The 26,255-nt window shown below is 34.0% G+C and overlaps 1 long non-coding RNA gene across 1 annotated transcript; it reads left to right on the top strand.

Annotated features, from left to right (window-relative positions):
- Positions 1-1,616: 1,616 nt before the first annotated feature.
- On the top strand, positions 1,617-2,229 carry LOC108368810 (uncharacterized). The gene is made up of 3 exons (XR_001848424.1): positions 1,617-1,853; positions 1,942-2,020; positions 2,104-2,229. It is a non-coding gene; the product is annotated as an uncharacterized LOC108368810 (long non-coding RNA).
- Positions 2,230-26,255: the final 24,026 nt, after the last annotated feature.

Consider the following 26,255-nt stretch of genomic DNA (forward strand, 5'->3'; position numbering starts at 1 on the left):
TTGATGGCACGTACAACCGGCGAAGTCCACTACTTAAACTATTACTTGGTTCCTGGTTTATTGTGATGGCTCCATGTTTCGTCCAGGTTTTGCGAAATGTTCCCGAGTATGTCGAAAATCCTCAAATACTCTCGAAAATCCCGAAATATACCCGAAACCCACAAAATAGACCCGAGAATTCGGATACAGTCCCGGAAATCACGAAATAGTAGCAAGCATCTCGAAAACACCGCGATGGTCCCGAAAATGACGTATGACTTATGAAGTGCCTATATAGTCCAAAGAATACCGAAAATGGTGAAATAGTCTCGAGAACCTTGAAGATCCTGAGAGTCCCGAAGATTTCGATATAATCTCGAAAATCCTGAAACAGTCCCGAAAATCCAGAAGAAGTCCCAGAGACCCGAAATTCTTTATTAATTTTTTTTTTTTTTTTTATTATTTTTTCTTTTTATTTTATGATTTTTCTTTAATACTACTTCTTTCTTTTTTGATAAAATTTTTTCCGTTTTCTAATTAAATTTTTAGATTTATAGTGGATTAGATAGTGAAATTGTCCGTGCCCCTATTATTTTTAACACGACCTGGAATCTTTACGGCTGGATATAAATTAGAGCTTAACTTTGGCGCTATTTGCTGAGTACGATAACATATGAAGGCTTGTGGTGATCTCCAACTTGAAGACTATTGAAGGAATATATTTGAACTTACCATTATTAAATTGTTAATTTTTCCAAAAAGGACATGACCATGACGCTTCATTTCTTCAATATTTTCTTCGATCAAAGTGGAAAAACCTTAACTCGCCCACCCTCGTAGCTACATCATTTTTTTTATCTAGCCTATAGCGTTTGCCGCCTTACGCTTTGCCGCCGCTCCGACGATGTTTGGCGGTTTTTTGGACTGATGATGTTATACACGAACAAGCCATGCGACATGCAAAAAAAAATTTTGACTAGCAAAAATGTGATGGCAGTACAGCAAATAAAAAAAAATTGAAAATTTGCTGCGATCGAGGCGCGCCGACTACCGCGCCAGCCAACGCGAAGAGCAACTTGGCAAGTAAAATAAAACGAATTTCAACTAAAATGTTTGCATAAATATTTTTTGTTTCGCAAGCCAAAGAAAAAGTAGTTCACTTTTTGGAAGTTGTTAAGGTTTTGTTGTTGTTTAAATTAAGTTTTTTATTCTTGTCAGCAACAGCATACATATGTACATACATATGTATAAAAAATCATGCTATGTACATATGTTTGCAAATTTGTATTACTTCTTTTATTGCTATCTATTGTATTTCGCGCAAAATGTGTGATAATGGCGCGCTGGGGAGTGGGAACATGTGGTGCTGCAGAAAACAATAAAACCCAACCAAATAAATGAAAAAAAACACACAATAGCTCTACACAAAAATTGATTAAGCGATGCGGGTTGTATTTTTCCATTCTATACGTATCGCATACAAATTTACAACGCGAAATATGTATATGCGATACACAGATACACAATTACATCTAGCTTGTATATTTTGTATAGAAATATATATACATATGTGAGTGCATGTACTTATATTTATATTTATTCGCTTTACTTTGTACATTTGTATCATAGCTTCGCTCGTTCGCGCGCTCTAAACAGCACTCAAGTAATTCTCACAAAGCGAGTAACTAAGCGAAAAATAAAATAAAAAATAGCTACGAAAATCCACAAACTATGAACCGGCAAAACAGAGGAGATGGCAAAAAATGCTAGGAAAGACTGCCAGCAAAAAGCATTCTCACACAAGCACACCCACAGAGTCGAGAAACTCTTGAAAGTCATGCAAAAACTATATTTTAGCAATTTTTTCGGCAAAAGTAATATAAGGCAAAATATATATTCGAAACAAAAATAGTATCGAAAACTTGTCTTTTTTTTTATTAATTTTTATCTTTTTCATGTCAGCTGTTCGCGCACGACTTTTTTACTCCAGTAGCAATATTTTTACACTAGAAAGGCGGGCCTTTTTCCGGGTTTTAATGAGGTATTTAATACCCTTTTCTCTTTTGACGCGCTTTCTTTCCCAAAGTATCAATTTTAATAATAATTTAACTTTTAATTTTTCAGGTGTCACTTGCTTAAGAAAATTATCTCTATCCCCTATTCTATTGTCAACTGTACCACGCCGATCAAAATTTAAATTTAAATTAATTTTTACAACTTTTTTTCGAGAACAAGCGTTTCACAGGGCTATTCCGGCATTTGTCTTTCAACTCAGCACAGTCTCATTCGAAAGATAAAAGTCTGCCTATTCTGGCAACTATCTTCAAAGTTCTTCACTGTCTTGCGAAAGACCAATTGAAAGTTCTGCTATCGATGAGGTCTTGGCGTTATGCTGTTCGCCGATTAGCAACAAGTTAAAAAAACTAAATTGAATAAAAAATATACACACGTATACATATGTTTTTCTTTATCAATAAAAACCAAAAAAAAAATAAGTATAAAAAAAAAAATAAAAAAACATAATAAAATGAAATGAAATTAAAAAATATGTGTACCTATATTTTTTTTCCTTTTATAACAATAAAATCTAAAAATTAACCTAGAAAAAAAATGAAATCAAAAATACCACTGAAAAACCATTCAGAACAGACTTTATTATATATTTTTTTTCAGAAATTTTCCTTTTTCAACTTTTTTGCAAACAAAAAAAAATGTCCACTTAGTTTTGCAGTAGATACTTTCTGCAGAACTCTAGAATTATTCAAAAGCTACTCAGAACTATTTTTTATTTGCCTTTTTGTTGCATGTCGTATGCTGCGGGAATCAGGCATACAAAACTTTTGAAACAATTTTTTCTTTTGTTAAAATATCCAGATTTTTTTTTTTTCCTTTTCAAGAACATCATTTTTTTCTTTTTGCCTTTTACCGTAGGCCCATTTCCCAGATATGATTTTTCGACCAAAATTGTCGTCCATTTCATGCTGCTCGAGTGTGCATTATTTTCCAACGTGGTTCAAGCGTAAAGCAATTCATGTCATTCCACGGAGATATGGTAATGACTTAATGTCAAGATTTACAGCGGTAAGGTGTTGTCATTGTCAAAATAGCATGATCGGTATTCATATTGGACCCAGTTGCAGCTCCTTTCCGCTGATATATTTTAACTAGGTAGGGTTAATCTTTATCCATTTACTGAGAAACTATCTACTATTAGTTTAGAAGAAAATGCCTCCCGATTACATATGTATGTCAATTCTGGAATCATATTTGTTTTGACTCACTCTCTTGTAATCAGTTATTTTAGGCAGATCTTTGAGTAATAATACTACTTTCTCTAGTTTTTCATTTTTTTGTTTATTATTTTTTCATTTTGTATGTCCTGGACTGCTCTTTTCTATCAGCAAATCAGCGTTTCATATTTCATAAAAGAATCGAAGTGTGCACGGTTTATCTACACAGATAAATATCTCAAGTCCTCAATCATTAGCAACACCATCATCATGGTTGTTATTATATTATGTGTTGTGTGTATTATATTGTATTCCTTATGACTTGTTCAATAAATAGAATTGAGCTTAACCACCTTATTTGATATATGGCGAATTTTGCACAGTGGTATGTAAATGTTGTAAATGGGATGAATTTTATTGCGGTTAAAATATTCACCTTTGTGTACCTTCGTTAAATTTAAACGAAAATTTTACAATAGCATTTTAAGTTTAGATATAGACTTTTAAAAGTTCATATATTGTGAAGGCAGGTGGAAAAAGTCATGGTGACAGTTGATAAAACAAAAATCCGGATGGACTTGGAAAGGGAAAACTAAATGTCATTAATATCAAATTTCAGATTACTTATTCACTCCCCCTCTCCCGAATGGTATGTTTCTAAAAAAATACTGAAATCGGGGCGATACCAACTAATCACTTTAGTTGCCTTTGGCGCTAAACCCGTTAGGGCAAGTATTGCTTTTTTAACTGCAATTAATTCCTTAAGTGTCATGGCATAGTCAGGTAAATGTATTTATCATTTATTTGGTAGTTTCTTATTTTTCTTATCAAAAAGTTGACTTTGAAATGTATATGCTAAAGATTATTACTAAAAAAATGTGTGAGTACCCGTATGTCAGGTCTTGAAATTAGACGCAAATTTTAGAAAATTGTGTGTAGTTTATATATCGCTTGTTCAATAATATAACGAAGTATGTCAAAATTTCAATTTTTGTGGAAAAACGCAATCAAAGTTTTATCAAGAACGTAAATTTTTAGTTACATCTCCATTTATCTCTATTATGAAACGTGCAATATGTAATTTTCGATTTGGTGGTGACAAAAAGAAAAAATGAGAAAAAACTTCCGTGTGAGTGCTTTCTATTTCTCCAGAAGAGTAAGTAGTTATTTCAACAGAGCGTCCGACCTTGATGGAATATCGAAATTGCAATAAAGCCTAAAAAATTGTCAGTGAAAGATAGCTGAAAAATTTAGATAAATTTGCCTCTGTGATAACGGAATTGCTACACTGTATCTTAACTGAACATATTAGAATGTACATTGCCTTTGGGTGAATATGAATTAAGTCGAACAATTGGTTCAACATACGAATAATCATAGAAAAACATATGAAGTGAACTAGATAAATAAACCACCAAATGAAAGTTGGTAAAACCCAAACCGCAAAGAGCAGACATAAGAAATTTAGATGTGAATATACTCCAGCGAAATTCGCCTGATAAAACTAGAGAAAAAAATCAACCTTACCCTAAAGGAAGAACGTTTCGCTGAAAATGTGCTCAACTCACAAAAGAAAATAAAACTTTTTTAAACGCGCCCCCAACACAAAGCGCATAGCGCCTATTCCTCTGCTAGCAAAACCTACACGTATTTCGATTGAGCAGCCGGCGATTCGCTTTAACTACACACCACATACAATGCGATTAGACGCGCTTTATCGCTTTAACATCTTGGTAGAGAAAGACGTAGCAAAGACTAAATAGGCGAAGATTGTATAGCTAAGATATAAGCGGCAAACAATTCGCGAATTTGCGGCTACAAAAGCATACGAAAAATAATGCCATAGAATGATAGATAGCATGGCACAAATGGAGCGCACACGTAGAGAAGACTAAAGCGAAGAAGCGTGTGGGGGGCGCGGGGGGCGGCAAGCCTCAAGCGTTGCGCTGTATGAATAGAATGTTTAATGGGAAATTAGTTCTTAACCTATACCACGCACGATTGCCATCGTTATTCCTGTTAATTTTTCTTGTAACTTTTTTTGTTGTTTTTGTGTGATAAATATGTATAGTATAAAGCAAAAAGGTGCAAAAAAAATATTTGCAAATCGCCACAAAAAAGTAACGCGTTGGCAAAATTTTCGTTTTTTCGCGTCCGCTTTCGTAACTCTGTGTTGTTGATGGCTGGCTGCTGATTTCGATGACGACGACTTCGGTTTTTGCTCGCAGCGCTTCGCCAAAGCAAAAAAAACAAATAAAAGAGTTGTGCGCGTACGAAAGCACAAAACGAACACGAAGCAATTGCAATTTTTTTTGCAGCTAACACGAAGTCAATACTAATACAAATATACAAAAAAACAAAGCGAATACTAATACAAACTATTATTTAGCAACTGCTGCTGCTGCTGCTGTAGAGGTTTGGTATACACAGCAGCGCGAGCGCCAATAGAGCGTCAAAGCGCCTGCTTGCTTGCCACTTCCCAGCCCCCCAACGGGAGCGTGAGCTAAGCACCAAACTCACTAACACAAGCGCTTATTTAGTAGTAGCGGCAGCGCGCTCCTCAGTGGCCCGCCTTGCTCAGCGCTGGTTTAATGGTATGCGTGGGAGTGCAAGCGCTGAGTTCGAGCATAAACGCACAAATGTGTGTGTGTGCCTCTGTGTGTGAAATTCGCAACAATCATGCAACTCAACCAGCCGGCATCTAAAATCTCGCTCATTTTGCTTAGATTTCGCGCGATTTGCGAATTCTCATACGACGCGCGCTCTGACTTTAGCCAAAATGCCATCGCTGCCTTGGCTTTCGCATTCGTCTTTGCGGCGAGGAGAGAAAATCGGTGCTCAAATATTTCGACTCTACTTGCTGTACGCGCTTGCAATGTATTTGGCAATGGGTTGGGGGATCTTGCGTCGTGGCGACGGCGGTGGCGGCGGCAATAGAGTGGCGCTTTTTTCGGGCGCATTGTTGCCAAATTTCCTACACAACAACTAAGATGCGCATTGGTGTTTGGTGTTGGTTTGCGTGGCGAGCGCTGGCTGTCGCGCGGTTGAAGACGGCGGCGCGCTTATTTTTCTGCTGTTTTCTGGTTTTGGTGAAAGGGCTCTTGAGGCTATGTTGTTGCTATTACTATCATGTATATTGTATTCTATCAGGCATTCATTGTGCGCTTGCATTTATTTATTTGTGCTAACATTACTTTTAATGTTTTGCTTTTCCATCTTTTATTTCAATTGCAATTTTTTACGCCTTTTGTTGTTTTGAATGACGCTTTCTTCCTGCTGCGAAAATTTTCAAGGTAGTGTGAATTTTTTTCCCTTTGCTTCTTTAGCGCGAGCATACTATATATATATGTATGTAAATAAGCAAATAGAAAGGTACTTCGTGGAACTGGAATTGTGCCGAAGTGCCGATGTCAAAGTACAATTAAGTATCTACAGCTTATTCACAACAACAGTGTACGTGCTGGTACAACAAAAACTTCATTTTTTGCTTTAGTAAGTCGATTGAAAATTAACATAAAAAGGCCATTGAATATTGAATTTAAAATCTCACTAAAGACGCATATTTGTGATTTTAGTAGCGCGCGTGTGAAGAAATTGATAAGCAGGTATTTTGGCAGGAAGTCTTAGCAAGAATTTAAATGAAAAGTGAAGATATTAATTCACTATTCTCAATCGCTTAAAAACACCTTTCTAGCCGACTTAGAAAATAGCAGGAATATTATTTTTTCATGTATGTTACAGCATAACTTTGGACCAATTTCGATATTTGTTTTTCTATCCGAAATGTATTACCTTAAGGGTGGCTACATACTAATTTGGTTTAGATACGATCATTAGGTCATGAAGAAGTAAGCTTTACTCCAATATAGTCGGTAATTTTTTTTGCTTAAAAATTACTTGTTACATTCTTAATATGTATTTACTAAACATAATGTGTTTATTTTGAAAAAAAAAATTCCGAATATGTGCAAATCTCGCGAGTTGTTTTTAGTGTCACTCCCTTCAATACAATGAAGTTCCAGAAACAAGAACAATAAAAAATAAAAAAATTGTTTGCCTTAAAACGTTAATTTGCACCAAAATCACCGAAATAACTAATTTTTTCTTTGCCGCTCGAAAAAACATAATTGTTTTTCTTTTATAACTATGGGAAGTTTTCAAATAGAACGTTCATATTAGAGGCAATGGACGTTGGCATCAAATACTACATATCTGTTAAGTTTTAATAGAGTGCCACCAAATTAAAACAAATGGCAGCATGCAGAATGTGTGTCGCAGCTATTTTGTAATTTTTGAAATTTTTATAATTTTACATACATACTTCAAAGTGTTAAAATTAAACGGTAAAAATTTTCGTCTTGCCATAACGAACGAATCCAGCGTAATAAAACAAGTGTGTGACCGTAAAAAATATTTAAAGATGACTATCAATTTCAATTCAAATTATTGACAATCTCGAAATTCATAATACAATTGCTATATATATGATGAAGGTAATATATATATGCATAAGCTTCCTAGGAATACTGTGTAAAAATCTTCCACGCCAATATTCGGGTTTTAAATTATACAACTTTTAAATTAAGGAGTGCGAGTAAACGTGTTATATGACTGCTTATAGTGCTACGGTGCGTATACGTTACATACGCAACTACGAGTGCTTATTTCAACTTTTTTAGTATATCTTATTCTCTATACAAAACTTACGATAAAGCATTTTCTAAGATAGGCGTAACACAATTTTCAACCAAAAACACGTGTTTGTCGAAAAATATAACAACTCGTGAGATTTGCTCAAATACACAACGATAGTTTAGTATTTCGACATCGCTCCACTTCACGAAATCTCAGCTTGGACGAAAGCAGTAACGTTTATCGGGAGCTTTAGCTCTGTACACGGCCGTATAAAATCTATAGAAAACTTAAAAAAGCTTCTCCGAAAAATGCTGTAATCGTGACTAGTTAGCGAAAACTTTAGTTTTGTGCCAGCCAAATACGATTTGTACGGAGAGCCTTTAAAACATTTCGGCACGCGTGAAGTGGCCAACTGTGGTCTAAATCGGTGATGACAGCCTTATCTGCGTGCAAAGCTTCTTTGAGCTTTCTACGTAAGTATTTTGTATTATCGAAGATGGGGTAAAAGTTCTATTTGCCTAAAAGTAGTCTAAAGCCAAATTAAAATACAACCATATGTATAGAGAAACCGGGTATCTACTCAGCTCGTTCAAGATGTAATAAAGCTATCGATGTAAATAGACTGATTGTTATCTTTCCTATTCGATTATGTAAAAGAGGGACATGCAAAGTACATGTGTTTGTATCCTTTCAAAATATAGCCGCACGATATGCATTTGAATTGTGCAAATTAAAATTCGTGCAGCCTAATTAACAGCCAGTACGATATTTTAATCTGCTCAACCTAAAGAATTCTGATATTTAGTCATTGTGCACACATTTTGGGTAGCGTAACTCGAGTCTGTAATCTGTAATGGAAAAAGTAGGCTTCTGCTTTCGTTCTAATTTCAAAATCACATTCTATGGTGGTAATAAAATTGAGAATTTTTGAGGTCGGAAAAATATGTTCTCAATTTTGAGTGCTGACTTCGAATATGAAATCAACGATCATAAAATTTGAATATTTTTTTTTTTAATTTTATTTTTTAATTAACAACTGTACAAGAAATTGTAATAGAAATGGAAGATACTGTACTAGGTAAAAGTGAATTCCAAGAGCAAGTGATCTCAGCTATAGTCATTTTTCGACGATCAGTTGACACTCGTAGTAATTTTTACTTAAAAGGCTGAAATATATTTGGAATTGCAAATTGGCGTTCTTAACATCTAATAAATATACGTATATATATATGTGTGTGTATGTATTTTGATGTGCACAAAATATTTTGTTTCATGAGACTTCTTTCTCCAGACTTCAGCAGGGGTCGAACCCGCATCATCAATGCGCAATGTCAGCAATGCTAACCGCGGGGCTAAGCACACCACCCAAAATTCTTACTGCTTATCAATTTCCTTACCCAACTTTCTCCAATACTTCTTTCAAAAGCAGTGGTAAAAATTTCAATAATACTGCTGGTTATTTTTGGTAAAAATATTTATTTTCCAAAATTATGAGTAGAAGGTCAAATCAAAATGATATTTACTCGTCGAAAAAAATCCAAAAAAATATTGACAAAATTTGCACAATTTCTTTATGAAAAGTGAAACTATAGAATTATTATAGGTATGTATGTGTATGTATACTAGGGTGGTCCAAAAATGTATGTGAAAAAGTAAAGTCGGAATTTGTATGGTCTCACCCCCTAGGATTGAAATGAAAATATGTTTAGAGGTCGCTCAAACCGCTCAAAGTTTTCCATATATTTGTTATGGGGAAAAAACAATGTTTTTTGTTCAGAAAATACTGATTTGCAAGAATTCTATACCATTTCTACGAAAAGCGGTTTCCTCCCATATAAATGTACATGGAAGACTTTGATCGCTTTGGGCGAACTCTAAATATTATTTTATTCAAAGTAAAAAGGTACGGGTATATTTCTCGAATAAATAAAAAATCCTAGGGTGTGAGAGCATTAAAATCCTTACATTACTTTTTTTTTTTACCACCCTAATGTGCAACCATACATACATATGTAACTTGCTCCCTCTGGGATTCCGAATAACTTTTGCTTTAGAATTTTTCAGCTTTTATATTTTTTTTTAATTCATTAACCCTGCCTTGATAACATATATCTGCTATACCTATGCTTTCTAAACTATTAGCTCACTCTTTCGCGAAATGCAGATTGAAATGCGGGGTATTTCCATTTTATTAATTGAAGGATATGTTCAAACAAAATGCATTTAAATAAAAAAAAAATATTTTAAGACTCCATATCTTTGCGAAAAAAATTTCAAACAATTTATACTACCATGAATTTAAGGCGGTCAGACTATTATACGTCTTAAAGCTTAAACAGACGACAGCGTTAATCCGGATTAACTCCGACTTAATCCGAATCAACCGCAGTTAATTCCCGAGTTTATGCTTTTACAGACGTACGGTAATCTGTTCAGCAACTTTCAGTAGGGTTATAAACACAGGGTCAAAGTTGACTACAGATGTTCATTAGAAGGTTAAAATATTCTTGAAATTTTTTTTCTGAAATCGAAATGTTAAAAACTACTTATATTTACCAAAGAAAACCCTCAATTATTTTATAAGATACTTCCTGTCTCATTTAAATTTGTTCCGACGTTTTCGTTTAAACTATCCGAGCTAATTACCGCCTTTTGTATGTGTATGTCTTTAACCTTTTCTGAGAAATAACACCACAATATCCCTGATGCCTCTTTTTTGTATGTGCTACTATTCTAGTTCTAATAACCCATTCCCAGTTAGATCGCACTCTAGCGTCATGCATCATTCGCGTCCTAATACATTTCTCCACCCTCCCCCACTACCAGCAAAAACTTTTGCCGGCGCATTGAAAATTACAATACCTGCTGCTGATGTTGCCGCTTGCTGTGCCCGCCGCCTAGACTTCTATGTCAAATACCAGTGAAATAGAAAGTGAAGTCTTTGAATCATACTAAAAATAATAAAACCTGAAACGGGGTAAAAAAAAAAATACAAAAACACATGTCTACAAATCTAAAAACAAATCAAACACGAAAATGTTCCGCTACAAAGTTTTCCGCTGAGCGTATACACAACATGCAAACCGAGGAGTGGAGTTTTCAGCGACGCAACAACATCAACGCGACGGCAATGGCAGTGGATATACCGCGTAGCATGGCAGGAATGCAAAAGTTACATATGTATGAAGATATGTATTTATGTATAAATGAACATATGTACTATATATGTGTATGCATGTATGTATGTAGATGTGGAATCATGTGTGGTTTGGAGTGCATACATTTACAAACGGACATATATGTATGTATAAATGAATGTATACAGACTTTATATAGAAAAGGTATACATTAGGGTGCTTTTTTTTGAAACTATTGTTTTTTTCCATTCCTACCTCGAAATTTTGTGGAAAACAGCTAAGAAAAAACTCCCTGAAAATGTGAACTTATTAACATTAAGTACTCGCATTTTATGGTATAATCGTGGTCAATGATGGGTTTTCCTCAGAATTGAACGTTCTCCATTGCGGCGTAACTCAAACTCCCACCAGCGAGTTAGTACGGGTCACTAAACCCAATATTTTCACGAAATTCCCTTTTTTCGCCTCTATCTCGTAAATGGCAAGAGGTACAGAAAAATTACAAATCAGAAACTTGTAGATCATTCAAGTTGAGATATTGGCCTTTAAAATTGAGTTAGTGTGGAATTTTCATTCAATCAAAGTTTACGTGTCTTTTATATGGGAAATCTTTGCACGCCTTGGGCGAGTACTTAATGTTACTATTAAGGGTTCAAATTTTCAGGGAGTTTTTTTTAGGTGTTCTCCACAGAATTTTGAGGTAGGAGTGAAAAATACAATAGTCGCAAAAATATCACCCTAGTATATATACATATGAAAGTAGCTATGTATTAAGTAAAAAATTTACACACACACACACATATGTATGTATGCATACAGATTGCATAAAAACGACCAAATGAGAGATCAAAGAAAATGAATTTTCATTTAACACTCATACCAATACAACCTATTATGTATATACAACCTCATAGTAGGATATGGATATACAGCCACTCGGCTGTATAAAAAACCAAGCGGAAATTATACGAAAATAAATGAATGCACCTGCATACGCACTGTACACTACAAATGTATGTATGTATTGCCAGCCACCCAATTATGCCACCTCCTCTCTCCTGCATGCGCTCCAACTCAGGGCACACTAGCCACCTGCCTTCCCGCCTTGCAACAAAAGCGCGATCTGCATCCATTTCATTCGCTCCAATGCCTAATGACTTGCCGAATCAACAGCCGATGTGACTGTGACTATGGCTGTATGTATGTACGTATGTAGCTACGGTCGACGCACACAATGGCCGCCGCCATACCGCCGCAGCAACAACTAACTACTTGACATGTGCAGTGAGCGAAGCGCTGCAGCCAAAATAAAGAAACATATATCAGCAAAGTTTCCCTATTTTCAGCAAAGTGCACACACACACACACACACACACACATGCGTACGTGCATTAACATAGTTTTTTTTTTGGGGGGCCTTTCATTTAAATATGCTTGTATCTCTGTATAAAAGTGAAAATTTGCATGCCCGCTATTTTATGTGCCTGTGTGTGTGTGTGTGTGTCGCCTGCCTGCTTGCCTTTCGAGCTTATCACTCGTGTAGCATCGTGCACAGCTCGTTAGCAGCGGGGACAGTTCGTTTAGTGCATTCACCCGGGCCACCACCTTGTCTGGCGTGCCTCCTCAGCGTTTTTCGTCCATCGTGGCCCCATCACCAAATTGCAACAGCTGCATGGCTCTCAGCCTTATTTGTTATTTTTGTTGAATTCGCTATTTAATTTATTTTTATTTTTTGCTTTGCGTTTACATAAATAAATATGTATGTATGAGTATATGTTCACTCGTTTCCATTTTATCGCACATGCCACTCAATCACCCATTGCGCCCAGCCGTATATAATTCATTTTTACCCAAACCCATAGAGTACATAAAATTATTTTAGTGGGATTTTTTACGAAATTCGCGGACTTTAAGAAAAATTTTACGAAAACTTTATTGTTAAGCTGAGAAAAATAAAGTAACAGTTACAACTTTTATTAAGAAATTGCTCTTTAACAATTACTTTTAGACTTTTATTTAATTACTCCAAAATAACAATTATTTTTGATTTTTATCTAAATAATCTGCAAAAAACAGTTATTTTTGATTTTTTTAAATTATATGTCTTAGATAACAGTTATTGAAAAATTTTATTTATAAAAGTCATAAATGAAAATCAGTCACTTACCTTGATTTTTTAAATCATACTTATAAAAGTCATTTGTATAAGACGTAGTAGACTTTTGTTTCCCAACACCTTCTTAGCTGCGAAAAATGTTAATGACTCTTATATGAATGATTTAAAAAAAAGAAGTCGGTGACTGATTTATATTGATGACCTTTAAAAGTAAAAGTCACTGATTGATTATTATTGATGACTTTTACTGTGGTGTAGTAGTAAGCAGAGCGAGCTTTCACTCATCAGCACCTGGGTTCAGGCCCTGGTCAAAGCAACATCGCAAAAATATAAGAAAAGGTTTTTTCGTAACAGCGCTCGTGCCTCGGCAGGCAATGGCGAACCTCCGAGTGTATTTCTGCGAAGAAAAACAGCTTCTCATAAAAATACAATCGCCGTTCGGAGTCGGGGTAATACTGTAGGTCCCTCCGCTTTGTGTGACAACATCAAGGCACACAACACAAGTCGGAGGAGAAGCTCGGCCAAACACTAACATATGTGAAAGCGCCAATATATTATTATTATTATAAGAAAGAGTCTGCAATAACTGTTATCAAAGATATATAATATAAAAATGAAAAATAATTGTTATTTTGGATTTATAATATAAAAACAAAAATAATTGTCTTTTTTTAATTTTGCATAAAAATTGCAAATAAAAATTTATTTCCAAATTTGAGTCTTGACGAAAAAAGAAATCGATTGGCATGTATCAATTAGTTGTAGAACATTTCTTTCTTAGTGAATTGTGCCATGACAGTTTTCATTAATAACTGTTATGTTGGGTCCCTGAAGGGTTCCTTAACTCAAAGACTTAACGAAATATTTGACAACTAACGCTCGCAGTTTTTTTCATATGGCCTCATAATCGCACCAAAAGTTCTTCTAGGAAGAAGGTACATTCTTCTCGTTCAAAGAGAAGTTTAGACCTTGAGTAGCATCAAACATAAGAGAGCGCTGTCGTACAGCTAAAGAGATTCTTTGAAGAAGGACCCTTAACTAGTTTTAGCGTTCTTATTATTCTGATGCTTTGCCTTCATATAACGTTGCAAAAGTTTAAACAATAAAATTGGGTTCATAACTTAATTTTTTAAGAAGCGGCAACCATACCAGAGAATGTGGTTTTACATCCGTTACCAAATATTTTGCTTATAATACTTAAATTGTCATTTTATACGCAGCTTATTTAATTTATTTATTTTTTCTTATTTTATTTTAAGTTGGCATCCCTGCTAAAAAAAAGATGAACTGTTTACTAAGAATTATTAAACGACTTTTCTTTTAATAAATATGATTCGAAATTTTTTATAGTAAACTCCTTTTTATTACTTCGTTTTCTAAATAGGAGGCAAACCTATTTAAACAAGCCTACTTAAATATTCCTTTTTGATAGTGATTTTATAGTTTTTTTTTTGCTTTTAGATATAACTTAAATATATACAAACGTAAGTGGCAGCGATTTAATTAAAAGGACTATTCAGAAAATTACAAATCGTATGAACAATTTTTCTGCACACAAATTTTTTAAAATTAATTATTGGATGTTAGTCAAATTTTAATATTTTTCTTACTGGATATTTTTATGAACTTTTTCTCAAAATAGGTGGCAACTCCGAATTAAAGCTTAGCAAAATCATCATTTCTTTTACGTTTTATATGGGAGGCATTTGTTTAATAAAATTAACATTTCTAAAAGCTGGCATTCCTTTTAAAAAGTGTGCTTTTTTAAAAATTTCTATTGGCAGCCGTGTTGCAATGCATTTCACAAAAATTTTTAATTACCTCGTTTAATTGATGTTTATTTATCACGTTTGATTGAGTTTTAATTGATTTTCGGATATCTTGCAACCTTTTCGAAACATATTTTCTATTAATATTTAACTAGTCTTTTATTGCTACTTTTTATCTCAAATACAGTGGCCAAACTATTCATTCAAAAGTTTATAAAAATCCTGTAATTTCAAAATAATATTTGACTTAAATCATGAAATTCAAACGAATACAGAAGCCTCATTATATTTTTTTAGTTTTAGTCACAACTTTTACATATTTTCCTTAATAGTTAAATTATTATTTTCAAAATAAGGTAATTGAAATTTTTTCGAAATTTGCTACCCTAATCAAAAATGCGTATAAATTGGTCCGTTAAAAAAGTACATACTCGGTATTTTAGAAATGCGTTAAAAAAATTATTTTTTAATATTTTGTCAATATATATATTCCTTGTTGACAATGTTCCAAAATACATAAATACGTATGTATTTGCATGGCATGTTTCTATATTTATTCACATTTAAATATTAAATTTAATTATTATTAATTTTTAAATATATGGTAACCCTATTCAAAACTACTTCCTTCGTTCCCTACGAAAACCGTAAACTTTTTCCGTCTAGCAATATTTCACTATCAAATAAACATTTATTTCGTCAAGTTCCACAAAATAGCTACTCCGCAGACCCAGAAAGAAATTTTTCTGCAATGAGTACCACTGTATCACCAGCCGAACACCCACTTCTACTACACATCCATTTATCGCTGTCGCCACGCCGTTTTGTACATCATCACCTCAACAATGCAGCGCCACTCTCCAGCCAACCCTCTTCCCTTCCCTCTTCTATAACCAAAGATATACATTTGCTAAAAACAAACTCAACAGCACCGCAAACGCAACGCCCTAACCCCCCCACACGCGCTCTGCAGCTATTCGCTACGCATCCACACTCGCCATATTAACAATATTTTCTTTAATTTCTTTTGTTTTGCTGCCGCGTCGTTTTTCTTATCTTTTGCTGTTATGTTTTTGTTAGTTATCTTGTTCTTGCCTCTGCCACCAGAGTCGCTGCACTGCCAAGGCACTGCAAAAAGTTACTCATGCGCCCCTGTGTACACACCACACGGGTGTGCACAGCAGTATTGGCGATGGTTGTGTTGGAAAACTGTAAAACGCACGCGACTTTGGCTGGCTTATCAAACTTTCCATAGTTTTTTTTTGCGACTAACAGTCAACGCTAACATCGGGGGAAAAAGCAAGATAAACTAAAAAAGAAGGCAGGCGAAAAACCGGCGCTGTGAAGCAAAGAGCAATAAGATATCAAGGTATATGGGATTGCATGTTGTAGTTGTTATTGTAATTTGTATTCCTATTGCTTTTACTTTGTTTGACTTTTATTTTGACGTTTAGGTTTTTACTATGACTTTCATTGAAGACGACAACTATGACGCCGTTAGCGGCGGCAATATTCGTGCAACTATTAGCGTCAGCAGCGTTGCTTGCTTCAAAGTCAACACTAACACTGGCACAAAAACCCGACGAAGATCTGAAATGCTCTATGCATGAAGCAGAAAGAAGCAATGAAAATTGCAAACGAGACAGAAATTAAAACAAAGTAAAGTAACAACAAAATGGAATTTTCAACACAAAGCAAAGCCAGTAGAGAGCGGACAGGGTGATGAGGTGCAGAAAAATTGGTAGGTGGCGCAAAATGGAAAATTTCCAAAGCAAAAGGAAGACAGCAAGTTGGTTTAGTACTGAAGACAGCAGAGTACAGACAAAACGAAAATTGCGTAAATCTCAGCATGGAGCTCGACGATGACGACGACGACTAGAAGCCACTCTAATGGATATCCAGACGTGGCCGCAGACATTGGCGGTATTTCCCGCCAAAAGTGTAAATATGTATGTACGTATGCAAGTGAAATTTTTGACTATGAAAACTAACAACGTTGCGATTTTTTTTGTTTTTTTTCGTTTTGAGTTAAGGTCGAATTTTGTTGCTAAAATATGGAGTAGACGCAAATTGGTGGCGGCTGTAGTTACGGCGGTGGGAAATTCTACGAAATAGAGAAGAATTAAAAATGGGTTATGTGTAAGAGACATATGAATGTATGTACTATTTATGTATGGATGTATGTCTGTACATACATGCAAGTAGTAGTTAGTAAAGTTCGTTAGCCTTTTAGCTTTAAACGTGGTAAGTGGAATCTTGAAAGCCATTTAAATTACAATGGAATTAAAATCACAGTAATATAAATTTAATTAGCGAAAAATATAGATAAAATAACCAACATCTGAAATCATGTATTTTTTACTAAAAAGAAATGCAAGAAAAACCAAAAAATACCCGTAAGCGTAATCGAAAATATAAAAAACCAAGTCTTTCAACCGTTTTCCGATTTCATTTTCAGTATTGGCTCAAATTAATTAAAAACTTAAATCAATTATTAAATATGGGTATCAATCGAAATGGTTTTTAAAAAGGCTTCATAACTCAACTACGTATAGGAGGGTTGCCACATGTTAAAAAAATGTAATCCAATTTTAATTAAAGTAATTTGGTAAGTGAATAAGGTATCGCTATATGGGTGTCAAACAAAAGAGGTTTAAGAAGGTAGTAGTTTAGAAATATTTTGAATAGGGTTGCCACCTATTTGAGAAGTCTAATTGAACTATTTTTTATATGAAATATGGACGATAGATATCAAAAAAGAGCTTCAAGAAATACTTTACAGGGCTAAACTAAAATTATTTATTAAGTTCAATGAATTACTAACCGATGGTTATCAATGGAAATGGGTTTTAAATCTTTTACTTAAGAACTATATTTAGTAGGATTGCCACGTGTTTAAAAAATAAATTTGAACTTAATTCATCAGTTACATGAAATATTTATAACAATGTCCGACGAAAAATATTTAAGGAAATTTTAGTTCGAAAATAATTTTTAAGAGGGTTGCCGCCTGTTTTGAAAGTGGTATTTCGTTTAATTAAACATAAGTTACATGAAATTTTAAAATATGCTTATCAAAAGAACGAGTGATAAGAAATCTTTAAACTGAGCATTTGGTTTTGTTTTTTTTTTTTGTTAAAAAAATTAAGCTCAAATTATTTAACAAGTTAAATGGATTGTCAAAAGATGGGTATCAATCGAAATGGGTTTGAAAATAATTTATTTCTAAACTGTATTTGAGAGAGATGCCATGTGATTAAAAAAATTAAATTCAACTTAATACATCATTTAATTGAAATATGAATAACAATGCCAGGCGAAAGATTTTATTTTGAAAATACTTTTAAATGAGTTGCCACCTGTTTGAAAAGTCGATTTTTTTTTTTACTTATACGAAAGATACATAAATGAAAAATCGATATATTAGTGTCAAACGAAAAAGTTTTAAGAAAACTATAGGCTGATAATATTTTTAATTAGAGTTCTCATCTTTTTATTTTTAAGGTCATCACTTCTGCACCGTTATTTCGAATTTCCAAAATGAGAAGTCAAATTAAAGAACTGGGATACTACATAGAAGTGCACAGGTTTTATTTTTTGAAGTTACAGGAAGATTTGAAATTTGATGCAATGAAAACCGACACCATGCGAGACCTCTCATCACTGAGAAATGGTTTAGATTAATAATTAGGATTATTTTTAGAGGTTTCTGATTAGAATTTCACCTGTTTAAAAAATTTAATTAAATGCTGACGTTTTGACGCCACGTGGGTTCACTAGTATACTCTATACTGCCAGGCTACGGTTCTTGCTTGCTTTTACAAAATGGCATGTGGAAACGAATTTAATAAATTTTCTTAACGTAAAGTCACAAGCATTTTTTAATGCCCAGCTTTTTCATTTAAATTTGTGTAATGGAAAATCCACGATCTTGGAGCGAACACAGGGTGAACTAATTAAAGTACTCATATTTCTTCATATTGCCGAGTCATTTTTTTCTCTTCCTATGGATAGCTCTGTCCTCTCTCATCTTAACCAAAATCTGTCAAGACATCTTATTCTATGATTGACACAACTAAAATATCTAATTTAAACTTAAAACTTTATTTTAACAAGAATGAGTTTTAACTAATGACTATGACTATGGGCCATAGTGTTTAAAAAATGGGCCGGAGGCGAAAATTTGGAATAACAAACAATTGGTGCAATTTTTGTTAAAAATTTTCACAATATACATATTAAAATATTGCTTTATATTAAAAAATGGCGAATTTTAATATCCAAGTTTTCCGATTTTTAAGCTTAGTTTCCAGCTGAAAAAAAATTACAAGAAATATTTTTCATTTCTTTTTTCGTTCGAAATACTTTGCCATTGCTTTAAATTTTCTTGAAGAAATAATTATATACATATATATTTCTAGAGAGCTGTAAATGGACCAAAAAGTCGTAATACAAAATTTCTTTTTCATTTCTTGAGCGTGTTTTTAAATACTTATTTTATTTTTCTTGAGAGCTGAAAAAAATTATTTAGGTTCAAAAGTGGCATAAACCCAATTGGGGTTATGACACTTTATAAGAAGTGACATAACCTCAAGTAAAAAAATTGGCTTTCTATCACTGTGTAAGGAGTGACATAATTCCAAATTTTAAAATTGGAGTTATGCCACTTGGGGTTATGTCATGCTACCGTGTGAAAATTATCCTGATCGGATATCCGAATCCGGCTATTATTTTTTACATATATCCGGTATCCGGATATCGGGAAAAATCTCAATCCGGCACATCCCTAGTTACACGTACCAAATTTTTCATTCAGGAGCATGAAAATCGTAATTTAGAAATTAAATTGAAAATGCCATTACCCACCGCGTAAAATCTAGCAAAAATTACCGAAAATCAAAAACAAATTCACAAACATCTCAAAAAATTCCAGGGTTCGTAACGCTTATTGCCATTATAATAAAAAAGCACATAATTTAACAGTTAAAATTGGATATCTGTTTTCCGATAAAAATTTAAATTTATGATTTTTGTAAAAAAAAACGTTTAAATTTTACCGAAAAAAATATAAACCCAAATTTTGCGATTATTCCTGATAGAAAAAATCAAAAAATAAGCGTTTTTCAATTACCTCTTTGAGACATATTCCAAAAAAAATCTGGGCAGTCTCTAAAAAAAAAAAGATTGGGCCACCAATAAACCCAAAAGATCCACAAAAATCCGAAAATTCCTGTGCGGTCTTGAGAAGCAAAAAAAAACAAAAACGCCAAAAATCCGACAAGTATCATGACAAAAAAAGCGGTACCACAGGTCATCTTTTGTTCAACACATTTTTCTATTAATAATCGATATTTATCCATTGCAAAAAGGACCCGTTAGGCGTTCATTTGTATAAAATTTTCGGTAATGATATAATTTTGGAATTGAAAGAACGCGCCCAACTTTGAAAGATGGCAAAAAAAATTACCCGAAAACTCCCACAGAAGTGCCGAAAACAGCTCGAAAAATATCAAAAAAAAAACCTATATTCTGCGTGGGTCCCAAAAAAATATAAATAACCCGAGAAAAACTCCCAAAAGTTCCCATAAAATGACGAAAAATAGTGAGCTGTCTTGAAAAGTCTAAAAAATCACATATTTTAGTTGAAATATCCATCCCAATTTTGGAAAACCTATTAGACATTCCTACTATAAAAAATTATTGAGACAAGTATGTTTTTTTGAAAATGAAAGTTCCCGAGTTCTAAAGGACCCGAAAAAATTCGCTAGATTCACCGAAAAACGCCGAGAATTTAAAAAAAAAATCTCGAAAAATACTGCGAAAATCCCGAGAAGTCCTAAATAACTACCGAAAGGTGCCAGAATATTTCGAAAAATTATGAGAAATCCCGAAAAATTATACGTATGTTAAGAAAAACTAAGTAAAGTGTCCAGAACGGCATTAAAATGTCTCAAAACAAAAAAAGTAAAAATCAAAAGCATGTCAATTCATTAAAATGATAAAAAAAATACAAAATGGTGGAAATTTTAGCCCCTTAATTTTGCCTTAACAACTAAAAGAATAATAGTTTAGGGGTGTGTTAAAAAAAAAAACAAGTCGACTAAATTCTTTAAAATTTACTCAGCATTTCTTTAATATTCGAAACATTAATTTTTGACGAGAGAATTTAAAGTGCTTCCATAAACAGAGGAGGTGCATATGTATACCTAATTCATATTTTCACCGTCGGCAACAATGCTTATAAAGAGTAGTCCACAATTTTTGAGAATTTATTTTAACTTAAGTCTTAAGTACAAAGCATTTCTTCAGTCACACTGAAAATCTACATCAGGTTACGTATACGCACCATGGGCCCGCTCTTCAATCAATTCGTCGATACATAATACGTACTTGCACATATGTATATGTATGTATGTATGTACGCACATGCATTTTTGTATGTATGCATTTGGAACACTTTGAATACGTTCTTCCGAAAAAAACGCAAAGCAAAAATTTCACTTTTCACAAATAAACAAAGACAAAGTCATAACACAGTTTTTTTTTCTGGTTATTTCACGCAATTTCGGTGATTTTGCTTGCTGCTGCAGCCGTTGTGAATACACATATTTTTCGGTTGAATTATTTTCGGTAATAAAACGTTTGAATTTTTTGGAGTTCGTTTTAGTTCTAAAACTTGTTCGTTGCTTGCTTATTTGGTGATTTTGTTTGAATGCGTTTTAGTTTTTTTTTGTTTAGTTTGTTTGTTTTGTTTTTGGAATATAAAAATTTTCAATTGAAAAAAGAGAACGAATGTGTCAACACGGCCGGAGTTTTCTAAACTAAACTGCATCAAACGGATGCCAATGATGCGGCTAAGTAGGCCCAAACAGTCAAATACCAATAATAACAACGAAAACAACAAAAAAAACAACAGCAAATACAGCAACTACAGCACTAACACCACAATGCATTTATAATGTGGCAAATAGCAAATGCAACAAAAACCGCATAACACATCAATACCAACAACAATAATCCAAACAACAATAAGCCAAAAAACAACAACAACAACAGCAATAGCAGTAGCCATAGCTGTGTAATCAGCAAATATTGCATTTTTTCTGCTGCTGCTGCTGCTGCGGTGGCGGGCGTAATGTGGTCACAGCTGCAGCAATGCAAACAACAACAGCATGCCAATACGACTAGCAATGGTGGCAACAGCAACAACAGCAACAACAACACCAGCACGCAACAAACGCATTTGCATAAATTGCAGTAAATTAGCGTTAATGGCGGAATTATTTTAAAGTCTCGCAGGAATTGTGCGAATTGTGCAGGCAGTGAGGTGGTGAGGCAAGGGATTCATTTGCATTCGCGTGACCAGAGTAAAGAGCTGCGCGCGCGCGCAAGTGCGAAAGAGAAAACGTTGAAAGGGTTAGTGGCAGCAATAGCTGCAGCGGTGAGCGTCGTAGAAGGCGCCTTTCAACCCAGCGCTGCTGCATAAACTCTGCTATCAGCTCATCCCATCAGCGGCAGCATCAGCTTGTTAGACAATACTATTTGTTGTGGGTTTAGTTGTTGTTTTGTTGCATTAGGTGTTGTTGCGGCTGACTGTTGACTATTTTTTGCACCCGCTAACAACGTTCTATTATTATTGGTTTACTTTAATGCTGTTAATTAGCTGGTGGTCAGCAATTCAAAGCAGCAATTGAATAAACAAGGATGAATAGATGGCAAATAGCTTGAAATGAAATGGATTTTTTTTTTCATTTTGTCTCGTCCCTCATTTTAGCTAACAAATGAGGTTGAAATTAGGAGCGACAACAACAAGAATAACTCTTTCGAATGCGCTTCCTGATAACAACTAATGCAATTAGGGTAAATTATAGGTGAGATAAACAGTTTGAAAAGGCGCAGGTGTGTGTAAAGTAGAAAAGGTCGAAAGCTGCAGGCGCGACAGTTGATGGGTGTGAATTCAGCTTTGGAAAAAATGTACATATTGTTCGTGGTGTTGACGAGCCCGTAACTGGCTGTAAGTGCGTTTGTGCTGCCAATCTGTACATACACGATTTGTTTGTCCTGTTTTGTGGCAATCGTTAGAAAAGGAAAAAGCATACAATTTAATGTGCCAACTAACGACGAGCGCTTAGTTGAGTGGATATGGAAAATTATTTTTTTGTTTGCCATTACAGGTTTTATGTAAAAAAATTAAATTAGGTTTATTCATCTAACTGCCAATAAATGTTATAAAATTATGAATTTGTATTGAATTTATAATTATATCACGTTTATTGGCAGTTAAATGAGTGCCCCTAATGTAATTGCAAAAATAAAAATGGTTTATGACGTTAAATGAATACCGCTATTATATAATTTTTTGAAATTAAAATTATAACGATGCCTATTTGTGTGAAGGAAAGCTCGAATATGGAAAAGGCTTTTGTGTTTTTTTTTTCTCATATAAACAGAGAAATTGAGGAAAAATGGAGTTGCTTTTTTCGCAAACGGCCCTTGCACAAGAAACTGCTGTTTATATGGAAAAAGTCTATAACGCCGTAAAAAAAGTATTAAAAATCAATACGACTTTTCAGCCGCTCAAAACTTGCACTTATTTAACTAAAATTGTATAAACCTTGTAGAACCATTTTATAAAACTTCTGATTAAAAAGCTCAAAATTCAGATTAAAATGTGTGGAACTTTTCTAAATTCTGTATAAAGTTCGCTTTGTATGGTTCTTGTTAGAGCATAAACCATATTTTTCTAAACAAATAACAAAAAATAATTAGCTTGGAAAACTTTATAAATATTAAAACCAAAACACCACTAATGCACTTTTGACCGCCACTGTAGGCATGTTTGTTTGGGTAAAATCTTGTTATCGATTTTTAACCACCTTTCGTATGAGCTAGAGACTTCAAACTTGAAACTTCGTTTAGAACCCGATGAAAATGCGCTATGAAAGATAATCCGCTAGGTGGCGCAGGAGTCGAGATATTTGAGAATCCCGATTTCATAATCCGATTTGGTTTTGGAAGCCTATTTTTGGAAAAATTATTTCCCTTACTACTAACTTATTTCTAATGCTTTAAAAAAGGCAGACCTGTTTCAGGCGATTGTCAAGAAAAATATAAGAAATTAGGTCCCATAAGAAAAATCAATTCACATACATATATAAACCTTAATGCAGATTTATCCAAGCCAATACTTCGAGCAATTTGCTTCAAAGAAAAACAGATAGAATTTATAATTGAGCTCTTTTTTCATTCCCGGAAGGGAAAAATATTATCAAAGGCCCCAACAGCGTAATCGAAAGCTTTAAATGAAAGCTTTTCAAAGTGGTCTTAAAAAGCTGAAAATTGTGAAAAAATTGTGTGTGTGACTTCTATCTTTTTTTCTATCTTATTTGTATCGTATTCTCCTCAGCGCGATTGAAAGCCCCAACGAAAGCTTTTTAATGTGGTTCTTTTTTTCGTATTCATATTACTTATGTATATTATGCGGTATCGCATCATTGGTATTTAAGTATTTCCAATGAATTTGTGTTCGTATTCGTATCTAATGAGTGTCGTATTTATATCGTATTTCTATCTTAATATGGTACCGTTTTTGTATCACATTCGTATAGTATTCGTATCGTATTCGTTTCATAAACACATCGTACTCGTATCGTGCTCGTATCATACTCGTATGGTATTCGTATTATATCGTATAGTATAGTATCGAATCGTATTATAATCTTGATTGTATCGTGCTGGTGTCATATTTGTATAGTATTTTTATCGTATTCGTTTCGTATCGTATCGTTTTTATATACATTCGTATAGCATTCTTATCCCTTTCATGTCGTATTCATATCGCACTCATGTCGTATTAATACCTCATTCGCATTGCATTCGTTTCATATCGTATATCGTGTGTCGTATTCGTAATCATTGGTTGTATTTGTGTAGTATTTCATATATATTTCGTAATCGTACTCATTCAAATTCGTATTGTATTCGCATCGCATTTTTCCATACTCGTTTGCGATCTTGTTCCCCATATTTCTATTCATATTCGTATTCGTAGGCACATTTTAATTGATGTTAGCATTCATATTCATATTCGTTTCATATATTCATGTTGGTACTTATTTTAAGTCATATCCTTATTAATATTCGTATTCATATGCATATTCCCATTCATATGCGTATTTTCCTCGTGTAGATCGTCGCAATTATACTTGTAACCGTTTTCGTATTTGTATTTGTATTTGTAGTCATATTTGTTTTCACATTTTATTTACATACATATTAGAATTCGTATTCGTATTTATATAAAGGCAAGGTCCTCGTGAAAGATTCATTTCCCTTTCGGTCAGTGCCTATGTAACAGTCCTATTGTAAAGACACTGTACCCACTGGCAAAGTAACAGCAGTCATGCGATACATAAATATTAAACCCACTGCAGTGTCTGTTAACTTGCACCCGAGGCATACGGAAGCCACTGGAATGACACTAACAGTAATTTTTAGCAGCTGTATTGCTGAAGTTCATTCTTCGGTATAAGTTCCCGTTTCAGTTTCCCCACTTTACAGGCATAAATTTGGGGAAAATTCACACGCCCTCTGATACTGATCTGAATTGAAAGGGTCAGATAGCCAACTAGGGAACGATCCTTTATTTTTGTGACGACTTGGCTGTGACTGTAAGCCCATCCAAGCCAACCTTTTCTTCTCATGTTATACTTAATTACTTTAAGGGAAAATTAAATTTATAAAAATTATCAGCGTAGTAATGACTCTAACAGGATGCGTCACCGATACTTGGCAAGTCGCTTTTTCTGCATCAAGATACCTACATACATCGAGCTCTAACCGCCAATGAGACGTAAGCGATCATTTTTTCTAAATTTTTCTTTTGATGCAGAAATATTCCTAGAGCATTTAGATGCATTTCTGCATCAAAAATAAAATTTTGAAAAAGGTTTCGCTTACGTATTTTTGGCGGTTAGGGCTCGATGTGTACATGCATATCGTACCTTTGCTGCAGGGGTGTCATAAACTAAGAAAGAAACAAAAAATTGGTTTGTGTTTAGTATGTATGCAGGCGAGCCTACTTCGTCCTCTTCTCTGTTGTGCAAAAATTTCATAGCTCTTTAGAAGAAAATGTGTCTTAATTTTTACCATGGAAGCGTATGTAAACTCTAAACTTTGAATCCGTTTTTCTGGAGAGATTTTTTTAACTATGACACACTTTGCAGCAAAGCTACGATTAGTACTTTATATAGACCTTTTTTACTTAACAGTTCTGTCTGCTTTAGATGCCTATGCACTGCACTTCAGTCCAATTTACATACATACATACATATTCACACTATATTATGGCACGAGAAATTCACTACACATTTTTTCTCCCCCAACACCA

Source organism: Rhagoletis zephyria, unplaced genomic scaffold, assembly GCF_001687245.7.
Source record: "Rhagoletis zephyria isolate East Lansing unplaced genomic scaffold, Rhagoletis_zephyria_1.1 Rzeph_scaffold_03337, whole genome shotgun sequence".
Classification (NCBI taxonomy): Eukaryota; Metazoa; Arthropoda; class Insecta; order Diptera; family Tephritidae; genus Rhagoletis; species Rhagoletis zephyria.